The 23,206-nt window shown below is 39.5% G+C and overlaps 1 protein-coding gene across 3 annotated transcripts in view; it reads left to right on the top strand.

The window, feature by feature from the left end:
• LOC113931573 (melanoma-associated antigen B18-like) overlaps window positions 1-23,206 on the top strand; it is a 142,752-nt gene that overhangs the window by 81,520 nt on the left and 38,026 nt on the right. For all 3 annotated transcript variants that reach the window (XM_027609702.2, XM_027609700.2, XM_027609701.2), the window contains exon 2: window positions 4,520-4,636. The gene's annotated coding sequence lies outside the window, so the exon portion shown is untranslated. The remainder of the gene's footprint in view (window positions 1-4,519; window positions 4,637-23,206) is intronic.

The raw sequence follows: 23,206 nt of genomic DNA, 5'->3' as shown, positions 1-23,206 counted from the left end.
TTCAAAATAAAGAATGTAGAGAAATTTATTGCCATTTCAAAGTATAACTCAGGTGAATCAGAACAAAAAAATCATTAAGTTGACATTAAAATATGTTATTTGACCAGACTTGTCTTTAGGAGATTTCTCTTTTGATAGGCAGTTCGGCCCCTAATATAGTGTAATTTGGTATAAACATATTGTGGATATATTTTTTTAAAGATTTCATTTGACAGAGAGAGATGCAGCGAGAGAGGGAACACAAGCAGGGGGAGTGGGAGAGGGAGAAGCAGGCTTCCCGCTGAACAGGGAGCCTGATGTGGGGCTCGATCCCAGGACCCTGGGGTCATGATCTGAGTTCAAGGCAGACGCTTAATGACTAAGCCACCCAGTCGCCCCTATACTGTGGATATTTTTAAAGTCCTATAAAAACATGTTTTATGATGGTCCATCATAAATAAACAATAATATATATTAATATAAATTAATTGGTGGATGCATTTTTGAGTTTGTACAGTGTTCTAGAAAGACCCTACTTTCTCCACCATATTGTATATCAAATTGGATATTCCTCTAGTGTTGTATTTGTCAAAATGAGCTCAGTAGGATCTGTTTCTTTTATATATGTCAAGTTGTATCCATTCAAACTATGGCATTCCCACACAAAACCCACATGAGAATATGTTAGGAAAATTCAAAATATTTTACAGCCACATTAGCAAGTGTTTCAGCAAAACATACTCTCCAGCTTTATTTTTGGACTCAAAATTAAGGTTTTTCAGTTTGCACCATGTCGATATATAGTATTGGACATGTGATTGGTGAGCCCCCCTGACGAGATTCCCTTTACTACCTCCTTCCTTCCAGTTGTGTCCCAGGCTTTCTGTCCACACCCCATCGGACTGGAGCCAATTGGTCCTTTGTCTCTGCTAGACTCTTCCCCTTGCTTCCTGTCACACAGCCAGGTAGACCAACCCCATATGCAGAGTTTCCAGTTCTTCTCACTGCTTCTATACTTGAATGGGACAGTATACTACAAGGGTAAGTGACACATACTCCACTCATGGCCCATCTGCAGAAATCTTAGATGCCGAGCGGACCCACTTGCTGAGCAGCCTTCAGTGTCTCTTCTTGGTTCACCATGACAAGTTAACCAGCAGGGTAAAATGGACTTTGTTACTCATCTTTACTTGCCTTTTTTCTCATGCATGCTGCCTTGGATTTCCATCTCCTCAGTAAATTACCAGTTCTTTAACCCATGTCTCAGGTTCTGTTTATTAGAGACTCTGTCAAAGAATAATATAGCCCTGTTTGTTTTCCCTTTGATGTATCAGTTTACATTTCTACCTATAAGACCACAGCTTAGGATGCCACGATGAAACACTCAAATTGAATAGAATTTGGGCGCCTCCTTCAACTTAGATCATCTTCATGACATCTAAGATGACCTTTATATTCTATTAATAGAAAACTGAGTTCATGGCACCCTCTTCTACTTTTTTCTTCCTGCCTCAACCTAGGCCTGCTTCCTCTCAGGTATGCTGTCTATCTCAGTGAATGATCCCATGAACTTGGGGACCATTTGTTCCCACTCCTTACCCAAATTCATTTTATTCGCCAGGTCTTTGACTTCTATTCCTAAATATTTCCCGAAGCCGCTTCTCTCTTCACTCTCCCACTTTCATGGCTTAAACATGGCAGCCACCATTTCTTACTCAGACCATTTCAGTCTCTCCCAGTCAGGTTCTCTTCTTTCAGTCTCTGCAGTCTCTAGTCTATCCTTGAACCTGCTGCCATCATATTCATTTTAAAGTGATACCAACTAGGGCACCTGGGTGGCTCAGTTGGTTGAGCAACTGCCTTCGGCTCAGTTCATGATCCTGGAGTCCCGGGATCGAGTCCTACATCGGGCTCCCAGCTCAGCGGGGAGTCTGCTTCTCCCTCTGACCCTCTTCCCTCTCGTGCTTTCTATCTCTCATTCTCTCTCTCTCAAATAAATAAAATCTTTAAAAAAAAATAAAAAAATAAAGTGATACCAACTAACACTTGCTAAAAATCTCTTCAGTAACCCCCCATTGCCAGAATTATAACATATAATACAAACTCCTAGCATGCCATACATTGACTTTTGTGCTCAGATGGTCCCTATCCAGCTATTTGAGTTTTTTAAACATGCCAAGTTTTTTCACACCTGAGAGGTTTTTTTTTCTTTTTAACATGTCATTTCTCCCACCTGATATATCCTTCTGCTCCACAGTCTCTGATAAATTCCTAGTAATCTCTAAGAGACAGCCCAGTGGTCATATCATTTCTTCTCTTAGGCCTTTCCTGATGTCCACATCACTCCTTCTTGAGTGATGATGTAATTCTCTCCATGTTTGTCTTTCACGCTTCTTGTAGGAATGGTCTCAAGGCAAAGGCAGATGAGCAAGAGAAGAAGTAGAAACATGTAGGTACTTTTTCAAGCCTCTGCTTGGGTCAAGTTTGCTAACATCCTAATGGCCAAAGCAAGTAACAGGGAAGAGTCCAGAATCAAGGATGGAAGCAGAACGACCTGCCAGAGTAAGAAGGAACTGCACAATTCTATGGAAAGGGACAAGGATAAAGGAAGGGTGAACAGTTAGGGCCATTAGCACAACTGATCTACCACACACTGTGAATGTTTATTCCTGAAAACCTGGGTCTCCACAGAACCTTTTTCTTGAAGCATACTCAGAGGTTATGTATAGTGATGAGATTAACCAAATGTCTGCTTGACAATGCACTGTAGAGGAGTAAAAGACATAGTGGGTGACTGAAAACCATGAGCTTTTGGAAGGGATGCTCAGTTTAAATATTACAAGCACATCTTGCCAGTTAATGTCATGGCTTTAGTGGTTTTACTTGTCACTACTTTTTTTTTTTAATGTTTTATTTATTTATTCATGAGAGTCAGAGAGAGAGAGGCAGAGGGAGGGGGAGAAGCAGGCCTCCCGCGGAGCAGGGAGCCTGATGCGGGACTCGATCCCAGGACCCTGGGATCATGACCTGAGCTGAAGGCAGATGCTTAACCATCTGAGCCACCCAGGCGCCCCACTTGTCACTACTTTTAAGAGGTGTGATTTTAGAGAGCTGGATGTTGAGTGAGATTGACAGGAAGAATTCAGGAAAAAATAATATGAAGATGAGTATTATAAAATAAATTCAACACAGTAATTGTTGCCACAAACTGAAAAGTAAATGTGTTATGCTCTTTTTGTGATTCTGTTGAATTAATAGATCCTGAGTTCCAGACAGATCAAAATGCACCTTAGGGACTCTGTTTTTCTTTTTCAAATATGAAAGAATGAGAGAGAGAAAACATCTTCAAAAAGCTGTATTAGGTTGTCCATGAGAACTTCAGTGAGTATGTAATGAATATGTATTGACATTAGACCAATAACTGAGTGACAGCCAAAATTGTTTACCCAGTCTCTTTGCTTGTGGTCTATTTAAGCAGATGGCTCTGCATGCTTTTGAAAGAAATTTTTTTGAACCTAAGCTTGAATAAAGAAATATACCAAATGAACCCCATGGGAATTGAAAAGCTGAGTCTTGGACGTGAAAGGACTTGGCACTGAATGAGAATTTTAAGCTAATCATAAATTACTGTGGCTATAACAAAGGATTGGATTGAATGAATCCATGATTTTACGTTTTCTTTCCTTAGATGGTATTATATTACCATTATTACCTCCACTCTTTATTCCTCTTAGTGGTTGTCATATATACATAGATATTTGTGAGGGATGGCCTAACTCTTAATGGATGGAGGGGCCCATTATATAAACAGAGCCATATGGGGCCAAAGAGAAGTCAAACTGGACAGCCCAGTAAGTGAGCAGAGGGTAACACTATAGCTGACATCTAGGCAATCAGCGTAAGGACAATTCACTGGAAAAATTTAATAGTCTATTCTCTTGGATAATAACTAAATACTGTATTAATGATACTAACAGTATTAATGGTAATAGCATTAAGTACTATTTCTTGACCTCTGGCCATATGTTAGGTACCTGGTAAGTGTATTTTATGTGTTATCTCTTATGGAAGTCAGTCTTATTGCCCCCCCGTTCTGAAAAAGGAAACTAAAACTCAGAAAAGATAATATTCATGGTCACACAGTTAGTTATGGGGACAACTCACTTGTAAAGTCAGGTTAGTAGGACTTCAGGTTTCCTGCTTTTTTTATGACTAAGGTTGTCACTTCATAGAAGGACCTGATTACTAGATAGGTTACCAAGAAAATGAGCCCCTCTCCCCTGACAAAAATAAGTGATTACCAGAATTTGGATACAGGGTTCTTCTCGGGATCACTTGTCAGTAATGAGGCTCAGAGTAGGACAAGTAAAGAATATCTTCACGCTGAGTCCCGTAGTGTTGGATAAGACTGGAGGCATTCAAGTATTAAAGTTTCTTTTGCTTATTTTAAAAACAGGTAATAAGATCAGAAGCCCACCCATACTGGTTATTCTGTTTCTTCCCTTAAATCCATTTTCCCCCATTTTCTGCTCTGTTCTAGGTCCTCGGAGGCTGAAGTGCACAGAGGGCATTAGTCAGCTTGTTCTGTGGATTCTGGTGGGATTCCATCAGTGCGAAGCACCAGTTGAAGACTAAAGTGTGAGACAGAGAGACTAGGGTAAGTGTTCCTGCCTACCGCAGTCCTGGTGGCGACTGTCTGCTTTCACCCCTACAGTTCTCAAAGGCAGCGCCTCTTTCCTGCCAGAGGCCCTGGCTCCCACAGGGTTCTAGCCAGCACTGCTCTGCTCTTTGCTCCTCAAGCCTGCTGTTGCTAGCTAATTGGGTCCTGCCATCCATACTGGATGCTTTACACTTGCCACATCTCTGCATTTTATTCCTTTGTTGAATTATTATCAGTGAAACCTTTCCCAGTGTGCCATCTACTTCCTGCCTGAAACTTTAATACAAAAGGGACCCTATGCCACAGGTTACACCTACTGCCTTGGGGTAATTTTTAAGCTACTTTCTATAAGCTTTATTGAGGTATAATTGATAAACAAAAATGTGTATAATTTGATGTTCGATGAGTTGGGACATACACAAACACCTGTGATACCATCACCACAATCGACGTAATAGATGTATCTAACACTTCCCAAAGTTTCCTTGTGTCTCTTTGTTTTTTTATTTTATGTGTTTAGGGTAAGAACACTTCACATCTACCCTCTTAACAAATTCTGAGGTGCACAGTACCATATTGCTAACTCTAGGCACTATGTTGTACCTAGAACAACATGGATCTCTAGAACATACTCATCTAGTATTAACAGAAACTTTATACTCATTGAACAATAACTCCCCGTGGTGATTTTTCGTATTCCTCTTTTACTCTCAAAAGTATCCTGGGTTGGAGGATAATTTATATGGTCATCCTGTTGATATACCATTTAAGTGTTAATCTTATATTCTTATTTTTCTTAATCCAAAAACCATGGAGGAATTGGGAACTGAATTCATAAAGGCACGATAGCAAAATACATAATGCTTCAGAGTCAGAAAGAGGAGGATTTTACTCCCACTTGTTACTCATGAGCTCTGTGCACTTGGGTCATTTAGTTAATTTCTCTGAACATGTGATATTATCTGTAAAAGGAGAAGAAGCAAACCCACAGTGAAGGATTGTTTTAAACAACAGAGAATATGTAAAGTGTCCTGCACATAGTAGGTGCTTAGTAATATTTTATCAAAATGATTATGACTGATATACACATATTTATCTTTGAACTCTTACAACAATCCTTGATAGAGAGCAGGTATTCAGAAATATTGAATGGAATTATTTAATGGATGATTTTCAAATGTGAATCACTTATAAACCAAAACTGGATTCTTAGCTATCTTCAGTTTTGAAATAATTTTTCATAATGATCCTCTTTAACACTGTAATTTTCCTTACACTTATTTTTTTTTAAGATTTTATTTTTCAGTAATCTCCAATTCCAACATGGGGCTCGAACTCATGACTCTGACATCAAGAGTCACATGCTCTACCTACTGAGCCAGCGAGGCACCCCTCTGATTTTCCTTAAATGAGTTTCTAAAAAGTATAGAATTATTACTTCCAATTTCAATTGCAATTATGAATGTAGCCTGTTAGCTTGCTTGGTGTTAATATGGGCAGTCAGGTCTAGCCCACTAGCTGATCTGTTCTGAGCAATAAGTAAAGGGGACTGGATAAAAATCTCAGTACCTACTTTCAGGCTATTGATTGTAGGCTGAAGCAGAGTGAAGAGGGCTTCTTCTTACTCTTAGACCAAAATACTGAGGAACTAAGGTGGAATGGTACTTGCATATGACCCTTAATAACTAATGTGGGCTCATAAAAATTCCGACTGGCCCAGGCATGGCCTATCGGAACAGGGCTGAAGGCTACTTGGCTGTTCCCAGAGCCACTTTACCATTGTTATGGAGGATCTCTACATCCCTTTGTGAATACTCTCTGAACCGTGGGGCCATGTTATGGCTAGTGTAGTACCTTGACAACTTTAGCTTTTCATCAAAGTTCTATCTAAAGCCACTTCAAGAAATGCAAATGAAATTATTTATGTCCAAAGATGATGTATACAAACTGTGTCTAGTACATGATACATAGGTAAAATTTCTTTGTTGCATAAACATGAATTTCCTTTCTCTCTTTATTACTCTGAACAGGATAGCTACCATAAGGGATATAATATTGGTCTGATAGGATGGTGTCCTATCCTATCACACATAACAACTAGTAGAGAAGAAATCAATGCTGTTAACTTTATCATGCATTCATATGTCAACATTTATTTACATCTGACTCACAGGCATTAGGCAACACATTGGGGACATAAAGACAAATAAACCATAATCTACTATTTTCAAGAAGTTCAACCTCTCTTGTAATTTTTGTCTGCTTCCTCACCCATTGTAATCAATTACTCTCCATAGAGTCCCCTTGGACTTTGTTCAGACATAAGTTATAATTTTTATAATTAAGAATACACAAACCAATCTTCATCGTTGTTATAAAGTACACTACCCATGTTATATTATTTACTCATCACTCAGTGACCTGTCAAGGGGTCTTGCTAAATATTTAATGTTAAAATATCCCTATCAAAGAGCGATCTTGTGGCTTATGGTGAGTTATAAGCCTTGTTTTATAACGGGCACAAATGATCCCTTAAGGATCACAAAACTCAGTGTAAAATACGAAACTTTTAAAACTCTCAGAACACAGGAGAAAATCTAGATTGCCTTGGGTATGGTGGTGGTTTCTCAGATACATTTTTATTTTATTTTATTTTTTAAAATAATTTTTTATTGTTATGTTAATCACCATACATTACATCATTAGTTTTTGATGTAGTGTTCCATGATTCATTGTTTGTGCATAACACCCAGTGCTCCACACAGAATGTGCCCTCTTTAATACCCAACACCAGGCTAACCCATCTCCCCACCTCCCTCCCCTCTAGAACCCTCAGTTTGTTTTTCAGAGTCCATCGTCTCTAATGGTTCGTCTCCCCCTCCGACTTACTCCCCTTCATTCTTCCCCTCCTGCTATCTTCTTCTTCTTTTTTTTCTTAACATATATTGCATTATTTGTTTCAGAAGTACAGATCTGTGATTCAACAGTCTTGCACAATTCACAGCATTCACCATAGCACATACCCTACCCAGTGTCTATCACCCAGCCACCTGATCCCTCCCACACCCCCACCACTCCAGCAACCCTCAGTTTGTTTCCTGAGATTAAGAATTCCTCATATCAGTGAGGTCATATGATACATGTCTTTCTCTGATTGACTTATTTCACTCAGCATAACACGCTCCAGTTCCATCCACGTCGTTGCAAATGGCAAGATCTCATTCCTTTTGATGGCTGCATAATATTCCATTGTGTATATATACCACCTGTTCTTTATCCATTCATCTGTCGATGGACATCTTGGCTCTTTCCACAGTTTGGCTATTGTGGACATTGCTGCTATAAACATAGGGGTGCATGTACCCCTTCGGATCCCTATATTTATATCTTTGGGGTAAATACCCAGTAGTGCAAATGCTGGATTGTATGGTAGCTCTATTTTCAACTGTTTGAGGAACCTCCATACTGTTTTCCAGAGTGGTTGCACCAGCTCGCATTCCCACCAACAGTGTAGGAGGGTTCCCCTTTCTCCACATGCCCACCAACATCTGTCGTTTCCTGACTTGTTAATTTTAGCCATTCTGATGGGTGTGAGGTGGTATCTCATGGAGGTTTTGATTTGGATTTCCCTGATGCCGAGCGACGTTGAGCACTTTTTCATGTGTCTGTTGGCCACTTGGATGTCTTCTTTGGAAAAATGTCTGTTCATGTCTTCTGCCCATTTCTTGATTGGATTATTTGTTCTTTGGGTGTTGAGTTTGATAAGTTCTTTATAGATTTTGGATACTAGCCCTTTATCTGATATGTCATTTGCAAATATTTTCTCCCATTCTGTCGGTTGTCTTTTGGTTTTGTGGACTGTTTCTTTTGCTGTGCAAAAGCTTTTTATCTTGAGGAAATCCCAATAGTTCATTTTTGCCCTGGCTTCCCTTGCCTTTGGCGATGTTTCTAGGAGAAGTTGCTGTGGCTGAGGTGGAAGAGGTTGCTGCTTGTGTTCTCCTTTAGGATGTTGATGGACTCCTGTCTTCGTTTAGGTGTTTCAACCATTTTGAGTGTATTTTTGTGTGTGGTATAAGGAAATGGTCCGGTTTCATTCTTCTGCATGTGGCTGTCCAATTTTCCCAACACCATTTGTTGAAGAGACTGTCTTTTTGCCATTGGACATTCTTTCCTGCTTTGTCAAAGATGAGTTGACCATAGAGTTGAGGGTCCATTTCTGGGCTCTCTATTCTGTTCCATTGATCTATGTGTCTGTTTTTGCGCCAGTACCATGTTGTCTTGATGATTACAGCTTTGTAATAGAGCTGGAAGTCCGGAATTGTGATGCCGCCAGCTTTGCTTTTCTTTTTCAATATTCCTCTGGCTATTCGGGGTCTCTTCTGGTTCCATACAAATTTTAGGATTATTTGTTCCATTTCTTTGAAAAAGGTGGATGGTATTTTGATGGGGATTGCACTGAATGTGTAGATTGCCCTAGGTAGCATTGACATCTTCACAATGTTTGTTCTTCCAATCCATGAGCATGGAACGTTTTTCCATTTCTTTGTGTCTTCTTCAAATTCTTTCATGAGTATTTTATAGTTTTCTGAGTACAGATCCTTTGCCTCTTTGGTTAAATTTATTCCTAGGTATCTTATGGTTTTGGGTGCGATTGTAAATGGGATCGACTCCTTGATTTGTCTCTCTTCTGTCTTGTTGTTGGTGTATAGGAATGCCACTGATTTTTGTGCATTGATTTTATATCCTGCTACTTTACTGAATTCCTGTGTGAGTTCTAGCAGTTTTGGGGTGGAGTCTTTTAGGTTTTCCACATACAGTATCATATCATCTGCAAAGAGTGAGAGTTTGACTTCCTCTTTGCCGATTTGGATGCCTTTGATTTCTTTTTGTTGTCTGATTGCTGTGGCTAGGACTTCTAATACTGTGTTGAATAGCAGTGGTGAGAGTGGACCTCCCTGCCGCGTTCCTGACCTTAGGGGAAAAGCTCTCACCTTTTCCCCATTGAGAGTGATATTCGCTGGAGATTTTTCATAGATGGCTTTTATGATATTGAGGTATGTACCCTCTATCCCTATACTCTGAAGAGTTTTGATCAAGAAAGGATGCTGTACTTTGTGAAATGCTTTTTCTGCATCTATTGAGAGCATCATATGATTCTTGTTCTTTCTTTTGTTAATGGATTGTATCACGTTGATTGATTTGCGGATGTTGAACCAGCCTTGCAGCCCAGGGATAAATCCCACTTGGTCATGGTGAATAATCCTTTTAATGTACTGTTGGATCCTATTGGCTAGTATTTTGGTGAGAATTTTTGCATCCATGTTCATCAAGGATATTGGTCTGTAATTCTCCTTTTGGATGGGGTCTTTGTCTGGTTTTGGGATCAAGGTAATGGTGGCCTCATAAAACGAGTTTGGAAGTTTTCCTTGCACTTCTATTTTTTGGAACAGTTTCCGGAGAATAGGTATTAATTCTTCTTTAAATGTTTGGTAGAATTCCCCTGGGAAGCCATCTGGCCCTGGGCTTTTGTTTCTTGGGAGATTTTTGATGACTGCGTCAATATCCTTAGTGGTTATAGGTCTGTTCAGGTTTTCTATTTCTTCCTGGTTCAGTGTTGGTAGTTGATACATCTCTAGGAATGCATCCATTTCTTCCAGGTTATCTAATTTGCTGGCATAGAGTTGCTCATAATATGTTCTTATAATTGTTTGTATTTCTTTGGTGTTGTTTGTGATCTCTCCTCTTTCATTCATGATTTTGTGGATTTGGGTCATTTCTCTTTTCTTTTTGATAAGTCTGGCCAGGGGTTTATCAATCTTGTTAATTCTTTCAAAGAACCAGCTCCTAGTTTCGTTGATCTGTTCTACTGTTCTTTTGGTTTCTATTTCATTGATTTCTGCTCTGACCTTTATTATTTCTCTTCTCCTGCTGGGTTTAGGCTTTATTTGCTGTTCTTTCTTCAGCTCCTTTAGGTGTAGGGTTAGGTTGTGTATTTGAGACCTTTCTTGTTTCTTGAGAAAGGCTTGTATTGCTATATACTTTCCTCTCAGGACAGCCTTTGCTGTATCCCAAAGATTTTGAACAGTTGTGTTTTCATTTTCATTGGTTTCCATGAATTTTTTTAATTCTTCTTTAATTTCCTGGTTGACCCATTCATTCTTTAGTAGGATGCTCTTTAGCCTCCATGTATTTGAGTTCTTTCCGACTTTCCTCTTGTGATTGAATTCTAGTTTCAAAGCATTGTGGTCTGAAGATATGCAGGGAATAATCCCAATCTTTTGGTACCGGTTGAGACCTGATTTGTGACCTAGGATGTGATCAGTTCTGGAGAATGTTCCATGGGCACTAGAGAAGAATGTGTATTCTGTTGCTTTAGGATGGAATGTTCTGAATATGTCTGTGAAGTCCATTTGGTCCAGTGTGTCATTTAAAGTCTTTATTTCCTTGTTGATCTTTTGCTTAGATGATCTGTCCATTTCAGTCAGGGGATGTTAAAGTCCCCCACTATTATTGTATTGTTGTCAATGTGTTTCTTCGCTTTGGTTATTAATTGCCTTTTAAAATTGGCTGCTCCCATGTTAGGGGCATAGATATTTACAATTGTTAGATCCTCTTGTTGGATAGACCCTTTAAGTAGGATATAGTGTCCTTCTTCATCTCCTATTACAGTCGTTGTTTTAAAATCTAATTTGTCTGATATAAGGATTGCCACCCCAGCTTTCTTTTGGTGTCCATTAGCATGGTAAATGGTTTTCCACCCCCTCACTTTCAATCTGGGGGTGTCTTTGGGTCTAAAATGAGTCTCTTGCAGACAGCATATCAATGGGTCTTGTTTTTTAATCCAATCCGATAGCCCGTGTCTTTTGATTGGGGCATTGAGCCCATTTACATTCAGGGTAACTATTGAAAGGTATGAATTTAGTGCCATTGTATTGCCTGTAAGGTGATTGTTACTGTATATTGTCTGTGTTCCTTTCTGATCTATGCTGCTTTTAGGCTCTCTTTTTGCTTAGAGGACCTCTTTCAATATTTCTTTTAAGGCTGGTTTTGTGTTTGCAAATTCCTTTAGTTGTTGTTTGTCCTGGAAGCTTTTTATCTCTCCTTCTATTTTCAATGAGAGCCTAGCTGGATATAGTATTCTTGGCTGCATATTTTTCTCATTTAGTGCTCTGAATCTATCATGCCAGTCCTTTCTGGCCTGCCAGGTCTCTGTGGATAGATCTGTTGCCAATCTAATGTTTCTACCATTGTAGGTTACATATCTCTTCTCCCGAGCTGCTTTCAGGATTTTCTCTTTGTCTCTGAGACTCGTAAGTTTTAGTATTAGATGTCGGGGTGTTGACTTATTTTTATTGATTTTGAGAGGGGTTCTCTGTGCCTCCTGGATTTTGATGCCTGTTTCCTTCCCCACATTAGGGAAGTTCTCTGCTATTATTTGCTCCAATATACCTTCTGCCCCTCTCTGTCTTTCTTCTTCTTCTGGGATCCCAGTTATTCTAATGTTGTTTAATCTTATCGTATCGCTTATCTCTCGAATTCTGCCCTCGTGATCCTGTGGTTCTTTCTCTCTCTTTTCTCAGCCTGTTTATTTTCCATCATTTGGTCTTCTATATCGCTGATTCTTTCTTCTGCCTCATTTATCCTAGCAGTTAGTGCCCCCATTTTTGATTGCACCTCATTAATAGCCTTTTTGATTTCGACTTGGTTAGATTTTAGTTCTTTTATTTCTCCAGAAAGCGTTTCTCTAATAACTTCCAACCTTTTTTCAAGCCCAGCTAGTATCTTTAAAGTCATGATTCTGAACTCTAGGTCCGACATCGTACTAATGTCAGTATTGAGTAGGTCCCTGGCAGACGGTACTACCTCTTGTTCTTTTTGCTGAGGTGATTTTTTTCATCTTGTCATTTTGTCCAGAGGAGAACAGATGAATGAGAGAACAGAATGCTAACAGGTTAACAACGTCTCCAGCAAATATACTCTATACAAATCGGAAAAGACCTGAAACCAGGGGACAAGAAAGGGAAAGGAAGAAGAGAAAAAAAAAAAAAGGAAAAAGAAAAAGATAGAAACAAACAAGAACAGAACAAAAAAAAAACAGAATATGATCAAATCTGATCAGGCTAGTGCATAGATCAGTGCCACACACTAGATTTTGGGCATATTTTGGTCTGTTAGAAGAAAGTGCCTACTAAAATTTTAAAGGAAGAAAGTCTTATATATGTACAAAATCAGGGTTGATACAATGAAGGGATCGTAGATGACTGTAAAGATGAAAATTATAAAAGATTTTATAAAAGGAATTGATAAGATAAGAAGTTGTTTTTAAAAAGAAAGAAGATTTAAAAAGAAAAAAGAAAAAAAAAAAGGAGAGAATGTGATCAGGCAAGATACTAGAACAAAGCCATACACTAGTGATTTAGGGTATATTTTGATCTGTTAGAAGAAATTGTATCTCAAAATTTTAAAGAGAGAACAACATATATATATGCCAAAAATAAGGGTAACTACTATGAAGGGATAAAAATATGACTCTAAAAATGAAAAATAAAAAATGTTTTTTTAAAAAAAGAGATTGATAAGATGTTTGAAAAAGGGAAAAAGAGAAATTAAAAAAAAAAACAGTTAAAAAATTAATTTTGAAAAACTAATGAATTATGGTAAAAAAGCCATGAATTCTATGTGCAGTATTCCCCTAGCGCTGGAGTTCTCCTGTTCTCTTTGGTCGGTAAACTTGTTCTTTGCTTGCTGGCTGTTCCTGCTGATCTTCTGGGGGAGGGGCCTGTTGCCGTGGTTCCCATATGTCTTTGCCGGAGGCGGAATTGCCCTGTCCTTGTGAGTCCAGGCTAAGGAAGCTGCTCCGGTTTGCTCTCAGGAGATTTTGTTCCCTGCAAGCTCTCGGTACAGCTTTGGAGGACCAGGGCGAAAATGGGGGCCTCCCAATCTCCACCCGGAGGAGCCGAGAACTCCGGGCCCCACTCCTCAGTGTGCCCCCAGAGAAAAGCAGTCACTCCCATCTCCCCAGTCTCCGGCCCCACTCTGCGCTCCCCCGGCCTGTGACCGAGCGTTTCTATCTCTGGCACCCGACCCCGTGTGGAGTCTCCAAACCCAGCAGATCCCTGCAGTGCGCTTCCGCGCCACTCCTCCCGGGGGAGGAAGGGGAGTCTCCCCGGCTCTGCTGCTTGTTGGGTCCCTGCTGGAGGAGCAGTAGCCCGACTGGGCTGTGGATCACAGTTTATGGCAACCCCGAGCTGAGAGCCCGCGCCTCGACTCCGTCTCTGCAGCTGACTTCCCCGCTCCGATACCTGGGAGCTCTGCCGTACTCAGGCACCCCCGGTCTTTCTGTGACCCCGAGGGTCCTGAGAACACACTGTCCCGCGAGGGTTCCAACCCCCGCTTAGCCACTGGAGCGACGTCCCTCAGCGGAGCCGACTTCTAAAAGTTCCAATTTTGTGCTCCACGGCTTTATCGCTTGCCAGAAGCGACCGACGGAGGCCCCCTCCCCTGCCGTCTATCCTCCCAAATATCGCCTCGGATTCACTTCTCCGCACGTCCTACCTTCCAGAAAGTGGTCCCTTTTCTGTTCAGAGTGTTGTTACTCTTCTTATCTTTGATCTCTTGTTGAGTTCATAGGTGTTCTGAATGGTTTGATCCCTATTCAGCTGAATTCCTGAGACCAGACGAAATCCAGGTCTCCTATTCCTCCGCCATCTTCTATTTCTCTGATACAACACCAAAGGCATGATCCATCAAAGAAATAATTGATAAGCTTGACTTCATTAAAATTTAAAACTTGTGCTTTGAGAAAGTGTCAAGAGAATGAAAAGACAAGCCACAGAATAGGAGAAAATATTTATAAAAGACATGTTGGATAAAGGACTGTTAACCAAAATATACAAAGAACTCTTGTATGTGCAAGGAATTCTCCACTGGAGATCTGGAACATATGTCAACATAGAGACCAGAGTAAACAAAAATTTTGGGTTTGGAGTAAGAGTTCTTATTTCCTTTCTTTATTCTTTGCCAGGTGTAATTTGTACACAATTTTTTTTTTTTTAAGAAAGCATAGCATCAGATGCCGAATTACCTTCTGTAGTAGTCACTGGCTCATCTGTAATCACTAGGTATGTGTAGAGATGGCTTAAAAATAAAATCTTTTACAAAAAATATATATGGATATAAACTAGATACAGTGAAAGCTGAATATTGCTACTAGAGAGCTGATGGCTATAAACTTTGAAAGAAAGGACAAAAACAGGTCATTGAGCTTTTTATAAAAAGAAGGAGTAATTCTCTAGTTTCCACTGTTTCCTTTTGAAGTTCTAGAAATCAAGAACCCTATTCAGAGAATATAGGTAAGAATGTTTTAGTTCAAATCTACTGGGCTCTGAACACTTAATTTCAAAGTTAGATATATGCAATACCAACCATTAAAAAGTCTACATTTCATACTACCTGGGGAAAAAAGTGACAGAATGGCCAGCTATGAAGTTGGTTTAGTTTGCCTTTAGCATGACACCTTCTTTCTGAGCTTAACCCCCACTTCAATCTTTTGCTCTTCTCTCCCTCACAATCCTTGCCCTACCCAGTGCTTTCAAGCTTTATCCAGTCCTTCTCATGAAGGAAGTATTCATACTAAGAGACTACAGTTCTTTGTTTCTCAGAGTCTGTTCCCCAGAGCGGAGAAATTGGCATCACCACGTTTACTGAGTAAGAATCTGTGTTTTCATAGGGTCCCCATGTGTTTTGTATACATTTTAATAAGATAACCAGGCGATTCATATGCACGTTCAACTTTGAGAACACTGGCAGGAATGTGGCTATTTTCCAGTGTGATCCCCAGAGGGGAGCAACATTAGCATCAGCATGGAATCTCTTCGAAATGTAAATTCTCAGGCCCCAATCCAGACCTTCCACATCAGGAGCTCTGGCAGTGGGGCCCAGCCATCAACATTTTAAGAAGCTCTCCAGGGGATTCTGCTGCTTAAAGAAAAAATGTGAAGACCACTGTTGCAGAGCATCTACACGTAAGGAATTACTCATTTCAGAATTGTAGAGCTCAGTGCAACATGAAACATGGAAAGGGCAAGTAATTTTATCTCATAGAACCTGGCCTTCCTCCAACTTGCCTAATCCTGAAATTCAACACTTTTGCAAAAACGCCCTATGTATGCTTTTCAGGTTAGCCTATTAACTTGTCTCATACCTTCTGAGAGTGCATCCCTTGATACCACTTGGTTTAATTCAAGAATTCTCCATTACTTGAGCTATACCAGCCTGTGAAATTTCAAAATAGCAGGACATTGGGCTGTATACCCATCTTAATTAGCTGCCAATGACATGGAGATCACGGACTTACTGGAATTACTTCAGCAACTTAAAAACCTCTGCAGAATTGAACTCTATCTTTTCTTTTTCTCCCTTAGCTCATTGCCCAGATGCCCCTTGTTTAAATTTCTTAGCACTGCTTTTTAATCTAAACTGGTGTCTGTGCATTTCTGTGTTTGTAAGTCGATTAACTAATGTTTCAGATCAGAGGCTGTTGCTAGTAAATATTATTGCAAGGAGCCATTCTTCGCTGGTTTTAATGTGCTTTTCAACTGAAGGAGTGGTGATTAATGCTGCTTAAACTCCAAAGTAAACAAGAAGTGTATGAAAGTATGAATGATTGCCCTTAATAGTGATCACACTGTAGAATAGGGCACTTTCCTACAGTGAAAGTAGTTACAATACTTTCATTATTTTAAGATAGCCTCTAGTGTTCTTCCAAGACTAGACAATGGATTAATGGAATGGCTAGGCAAAAATATTCTATACTATTCAAATAACTTGTCTGCTGTTATTTAAAGCCTTTTTCCCGATGTTAAGCAAAGCAAAATTGCTCTCTGCGGAAAGACTTTTCTAGTGGTATGGCTCTTAGTTCATTTCACCATTATGGCATTGAATGAGTTGCTTTTACCTCCAATAATGCTTACTTTGTTACAAACTATGAAATACTTGTTCTACCTTATATGGAGGTGTAAAGAAGTTAGTCTTCATGCCCAAGACAATTGAAGTGATTCCTCCTTTGGCATATTTATCAAAGTGTTAAGCAGATTCAGTCTCACTAGCCCACAACAACCATCTATTAGTTATGACATATTTGATGTCTTTAACAGGGGAGCACATTAGTGTAAGTGCTACAGACTTACAGCTTTATATGTGCCCCGGAGATGTTATGAGACTTTCCTGTAAATTGTTAAAACTAAGTGAGAATCATAGATAACAAAGAAAACCATCTCTCAGGGAACTTCTCTGTGTCACATTAAAAATTCTTTTTGGCACTTTCTCAGAGTCCAACAACAATACATTCATACTGAGGTTGGAATTAATAGGTAGAAAGAGATAAGCGCTATTAATTAATATCCTTTCACAACATTCAAGAGGAGAGAATCGTTAAGCCAGCCAAGATTTTACCTTTTAAGAAACTTGTGCAGAGTGGGAATATTGACAAGGTGGAGGAGTTTACTGGAAATGAAAGGAGGGGCGCCATTCCCTTCTAACGGAGCTGGGAAATGAAGTCAGTTTGTCAGGCATGTGGTAATGATCGTCATCAACTGAGAAACATTCACTTTGTATAGAAATGGAAGTATACACATAACTCTAATGAATGATTAGCTTAGTCACTATTTTAAAAGTTTGATTTTTTGGTATTAAATTGGCAAATATAAATTTTAACTTCATACATACAGGCTTCTGCCTCCATCATCTGTCAATCAAACTATGCTGGATTCCAGTTTTATTTCATTGACAGAGTGAAGTCTTGTGTTTTAAAAAGTAGTATAGATAATGAGATTGGCACTTATGCTTTCCTTTTATATATTCTAACTTTTTACTTAAGCGTGGTTTACATATGGTAAAGGCGCGAGTGATAAGTGTATATAATTCGTTTAATTTTTACTACCTGAATGCGATCATGGAATGAGCACTCAGATCAAAAAACAGTACCTTGCTACCCTAGAAGCCTCTTTTTGCCCCCTTGGGGTTTCTGCTCACCTCCTGCTCAAGAGTAATCACTACTTGTCTTCTAATAGCAAATAGTTTTACTTTTATAGAAGATTAATAGAAGATCAAAGCAGATAATCAACTAACCTTTTCTTGAACACCTTGCTCCTTTCCACCAGTGGCAATATCTTTGTTTCGGGGTCTGGCATGGCTACTAAAAGGTATCACACGTAAATATCTAGATTTCTTCTATTCCAGCCGTTCTCAAAGTGTGATCCTGGGACCCTGGGGACATACCTGAGAAACTTTCTGGGGGGTGGTGGCAGCCTCAAGGTCAAAACTATTATCATAATAATACTAAAACACTGTTCACATTTTTCACTCAATCATAAATGTATACTAGAGTTTTCCAGAGGCCTCAAGATGTGATGTCACAGCAGACTGAGTGCAGAAACAAATAGAGGAGAATCCATTTACATTCTATTAAGCCAGGTACTTAAAGAGATTTACAACAATGTAAAATGGTGCCACTCTTCCCCTTTTTGTTTTGGAAAATCATGTTTCCTGTAGTATGTTATTTAGCAGTGAGTTTATTGTTACTTCAGAATGAATTAGTAAGTAAATACTTGTTTTAAAAATTAGTGTTGGGCGCCTGGGTGGCTCAGCTGGTTAAGCGACTGCCTTCGGCTCGGGTCATGATCCTGGAGTCCCGGGGTCGAGTCCCACGTCGGGCTCCCTGCTCGGCGGGGAGTCCGCTTCTCCCTCTGACCCTCTTCCCTCTCGTGCTCTCTCTCTCTCTCACTCTCTCTCTCTCAAATAAATAAATCTTAAAAAAATAAAAAAAATAAAAATTAGTGTTAATTTCTATTACCTAAATATCAATAGATATATCCAACATTTACAAAGGTTCTTGGGAGTCCTCAATAATTTATGAGTTTAAGAGTCCTGAGACCAACGTGACTGAGAACCACTGTTCTAGTTAATTCCGAAGTTTACTTCCCATACCATTCCTCTGAACTGGCTTCCATTCAGATCCCAAATAACTTAATTGTCGAGTTCACTTATCATTGTTCAGTCTTTGTTTACTTGAACTTCATAAATTTGGGGGATTACCTTCTCTTCTGTTTTTTTTTTTCTTTATACCTCCCATATCCTTTATTTCCATAAAATCACTCTTACATTTTATCCCTTCTCAGGTTTACATATAGGCTCAAATTTAATTTCTTACCTGTGTTAGTCAAACTTTTACAAACCACATCATGATCCATTATCAGGTGTGAAATTTCATTTCACCTTACATAAAAGCTAATAAATTATTAAGCTAGCCTTGTGACTCTTTTATGGATGCTCACAAAAGACATACGACTCCTGAATCAAAGACGAAGGACTTTATTATTCATAGCACAACAGGCCCTATGAACATCAGGGCGTTTGTTTTGGTTCCCTTTTCCCCAGAGTCCCATGGGGCCAAGAATGTTCCACATGTAGTGGGTTTGCTTTGCAGCTGAAGAATACTGAGCTTGCGATATCTTCCTTTTTAGAGCAAGCAGTATATAAGCCTACCCATTTCTCAGGATTGCTCCTGCTAACCCAACCCTAACAAATGGCTGAGTAAAGAGCCACTGTGGCCTTGCATTCTCGGCACACCTAGCAAGAACATGCAGAAACAACACTCAGGTTCATGGGTTGTTTCTCTCAATACCCATTTGAGAAACTTATTAATCTGGGAACACTATTTACAAAATGGCAGACAATCCCCCTCACACATACAAATGTTAAAAACTTCAAGGGGTTTCAACATCCTTCAAAGTACATTCATGGACTTCTGCCTTAAATACTCATGTTTGTCAGGGTACTGCTATGACCATCTTCTCATCTCAATTTACATACACTCTGTGTGTGATCAGTTACCACCCTTATAAGGGCTTAGACCTTTGTTACCGGCTTTAGATACTTTTACCCAATTTCATGGTAGATGTCTTTACTTGATTGTCAAATGGGCACGTCAAATTCAACACAAACAGGGGCACCTGGGTAGCTTGTTGGTTAAGCGTCTCTTGATTTTGGCTCAGGTCATGATCTCAGGGTCGTGAAATCGAGTCCTGAGTTGGGCTCCACGATCAGTTCAAAGTCTGCTTGAGATTCTCTCTCTCCCTCTCCTGCTGCCCCTCCCTTTCACATGCACTCTCTAAAATAAATAAATAATTCTATTCTATTTTATTTTATTTTATTTATTTATTTGACAGAGAGAGAGAGACAGCGAGAGAGGGAACACAAGCAGGGGGAGTGGGAGAGGGTGAAGCAGGCTTCCCGCCGAGCAGGGAGCCGGATGTGGGGCTTGATCCCAGGACCCTGGGATCATGACCTGAGCCGAAAGCAGACGCTTAACCGACTGAGCCACCCAGGCGCCCCAATAAATAATTCTTAAAAGAAAATTCAACACAAACAACATTAATCCAGTCATTATTTCCCCCTCCTAAAGTGGGGCGGGGGGTGGGGGTGGGGAGGAGAGGGAGGAGCATTTTTCTGCATTGTTTAAAATCTTTATAAAAATCACCTGTCATTCCATCACCCCAAAGCTGAAATATAATGCCAGTTTTTCTTTTCTCTCTGTTCTCCAATATGTCTGGTATTTTTCTCTTAGATATTATTTGGATCTGTTCTCTCCTCTCATTATCTACCTCTAGAGCCTATGTTCAAGAGCTCAGCATCCCCTGCTATCATCTATAGAAATAGTCCTGGAATAATTCTGTATTCTCTATGTATTATTCTCTGTATGTTTAGTTTCACTCTCATCCCCTACATCCTCCCCACCAATCCCAAATGACAGGGAGGGAAAGGGGATAGGTTTTGGTATCAGACCAACTCTGACTCTGGGTGTACTATGTGGGGCAATATATTGTTTCTAATACCACTCCTTATTTGTAACATCAGGGCAATGCCTTCTCCATTTTGAAGTAAATTGTTAGGATTACATAGTATGATATATGTATATTACAAGTACAATTTAGGGTTGATTCTTAGGAATACTACTCCTTTTCTGGTCTTTCTCTAAAAACAATTTCAAGGCTTTCAGTCACCATAAAAATAAATTTATACTCTTACCATCAAATACAACCCATTTCTTGACCTGCCAGGCACCCAGTTTCATTTTCCCACAGCTTTTGACAGTTTTTCCACATGGTTATATATCTTAAGTGAAATACCAATCCTTACTGCAGGAGTATAGTATTAAAATTTGCTTCTACTAGAAAAAAATTGCTTCTAGTACTGCATTGTAAAACATACAGGAAACACATCTTTTAATACTAAATTAACAATAACAGAAATACATACAGACTTATTAAGTATTTTTACTGAAATGACCAGTAAGTAATTGATAATTGAAGTTCTGCCGCAAACATCACAGAGGCCACAAAGAAATATGTGTAGGGATTGTTAACCTTAACCAAATAAAAACTGCCTGTTATTTTAGCAGCAAAAGATGGGTTTGTTCAGGAATAAAAGAGAATTGCAATGTGGAACCGACAAGCTGTGGCAAAACCATAGGCAAGTCTGGGGAACAAGGGAGAGGTACGGTTTTCAAAAAGAAAGGGGGTGAGTTGGGAGGACTGTTATGAACTAAATGTCCATTGGAGTAAACTGGGAGTTTGAAGTATGGTGGCTTTTCATTGAGGTTTTGGGGGGTTGGGTAAGCATTTCTGCCTTGGGCTGGAACACCAGCAACTTGGAACATCCAAGTGCAAGGTCAGTCTCTTTCTTTTGGGTCTGCAATTGACAATGAGTGGTAGGGTGTGAGAATCCCCCCTGCTAAAGCCTCCTGACTCCATTTTAGTGAGGTTTCTTACTACCAATTTTCACAAGATTGTAGGCAAGAAAAAATAATTTTCCCTCTACCCTTCTAGATGGTTAGTCGAGACGACCCCTGCCCCCAGTAATAAAAAAGACAGATGAACATGAAAAAAACAAACAGAAGTTTAATACCATGTATACTTCTTCCTGTATATGTGAGGGACACCTCCTGTAGACATGTGGGACACCCAGGAAAAACTGAGTAACTCTTTAAAATGGCCCAAGCCATCATCTTAAATATCATCTTCAGCTAAAGATAAAACATGTTTGATGGCGGTGGGGAGGGGACAGCCAGTTTTCAGGAAAGGCACAGTATACAAAGGGTAAGGTTGTTATAGAGATTTAAGTCCATGCTTTATCAACTGATAAGAGTTTCTAGATATTTAGTCATTCTCCCCTTTCTGGTACAGGGAGTAAGATATCTGTACAAATGGAGACTTCTCTTACAAATGTAAATATCTCTTAAAGAAGGGTAACTCCTACTTGGTTTTCAGAGCTTTTCCTATGTCTACTGTTTTTTAAACATAATCAACCTTTATGCCAAAGAGGCATATTTTGGGGTGGCATATTCTACTCCCCTTCATGATCTTTCATTTATATAAGACGTATAGTGATGGGGTCCAAATCAGAAGAAAAGAGTAAAAAAAAAAAAAAAAAAAACCACACCAAAAAAACACCCAATTTTGAAACTAACAACCGATTACGTCCTTGCTGTAGAAGATTACAGGAGAAGAGAAAGTTGGAACCTGAAATAGTTCCTGCATTAGTGAAGAGTACTGGAGTAGATGACCCCAGCTTCTCTTTGGCCCATTTCCCCCCCCAATTCTGCTCTATACAGAATTGCCTGTATTCTCTCTGAGTATTTATTATTTTAACCATCCTTTAATGAAAGCTTTCAGCTTTACACAATGCAATTATCCAATTATTTCTCATATGGCAAAGGATTGTTTTAAGGAAGCAAATAGAAGAGTACTGTTTTGTTTTAAAAGAATAATTTTTAGGGCCGCCTGGGTGGCTCAGATAGTTGGGTGTCCACCTTTGGCTCAGGTCCTGATCCCGGGGTCCTGGGATCGAGTCCCACATCCGGCTCCTGGCTCAGCAGGGAGCCTGCTTCTCCCTTTCCCTCTGCCTCTCCCCCTGCTCATGCTCTCTCTCTCTCTCTCTCTCTCTCTGTATCTCTCTGTCTCAAATGAATAAAGAAAATCTTGAAAAAAAAGAACCTTGTTTTAAAAAAAAGAATAATTTTTATATGATACATAGAGACAAATACCCACATATATGTCAGAGTAGCCTGTTTCAAAATATACTTTGGGTTTGTGATCATCAAAAGTTAATATCCACTTAGTGTATTAACAGTTTTTATGCATTTTATTGTCACAACCAGAAGCAAAAATAACATTTCTTCTGTCCAGTAAGATCCATAGTCAACAAACATTTACTAATGTGTATCTCGGGGGATCTTTTGAAAGAATAACGTTAAGGCTGACTAATGATTGTGTTGGGTTGTTGTCTTTACTTTTTTATGGCACTCCATCTTACACAGTTCTGTAAAAGGATTATTAGAATCCTGCTTCAGTAAAGATATTAAGTTAACAAAAGGGGAACTTCTAGGCCCTTGAGATTTCCTTTACATCTTAGAGGACTAGCTCTAATTCCTAATTCTGATGAATAATTTTCTCTCTGCCTTTGGTGCCCTTTAAGGGACTGCTTCTGTGGACCCAGAGTACTTTCTCC

The sequence above is a fragment of the Zalophus californianus genome, chromosome X (assembly GCF_009762305.2).
Source record: "Zalophus californianus isolate mZalCal1 chromosome X, mZalCal1.pri.v2, whole genome shotgun sequence".
Classification (NCBI taxonomy): domain Eukaryota; kingdom Metazoa; phylum Chordata; class Mammalia; order Carnivora; family Otariidae; genus Zalophus; species Zalophus californianus.
The sequence above is the reverse complement of the archived record's forward strand: the minus strand, read 5'-3'. Positions and strand labels throughout refer to the sequence as shown.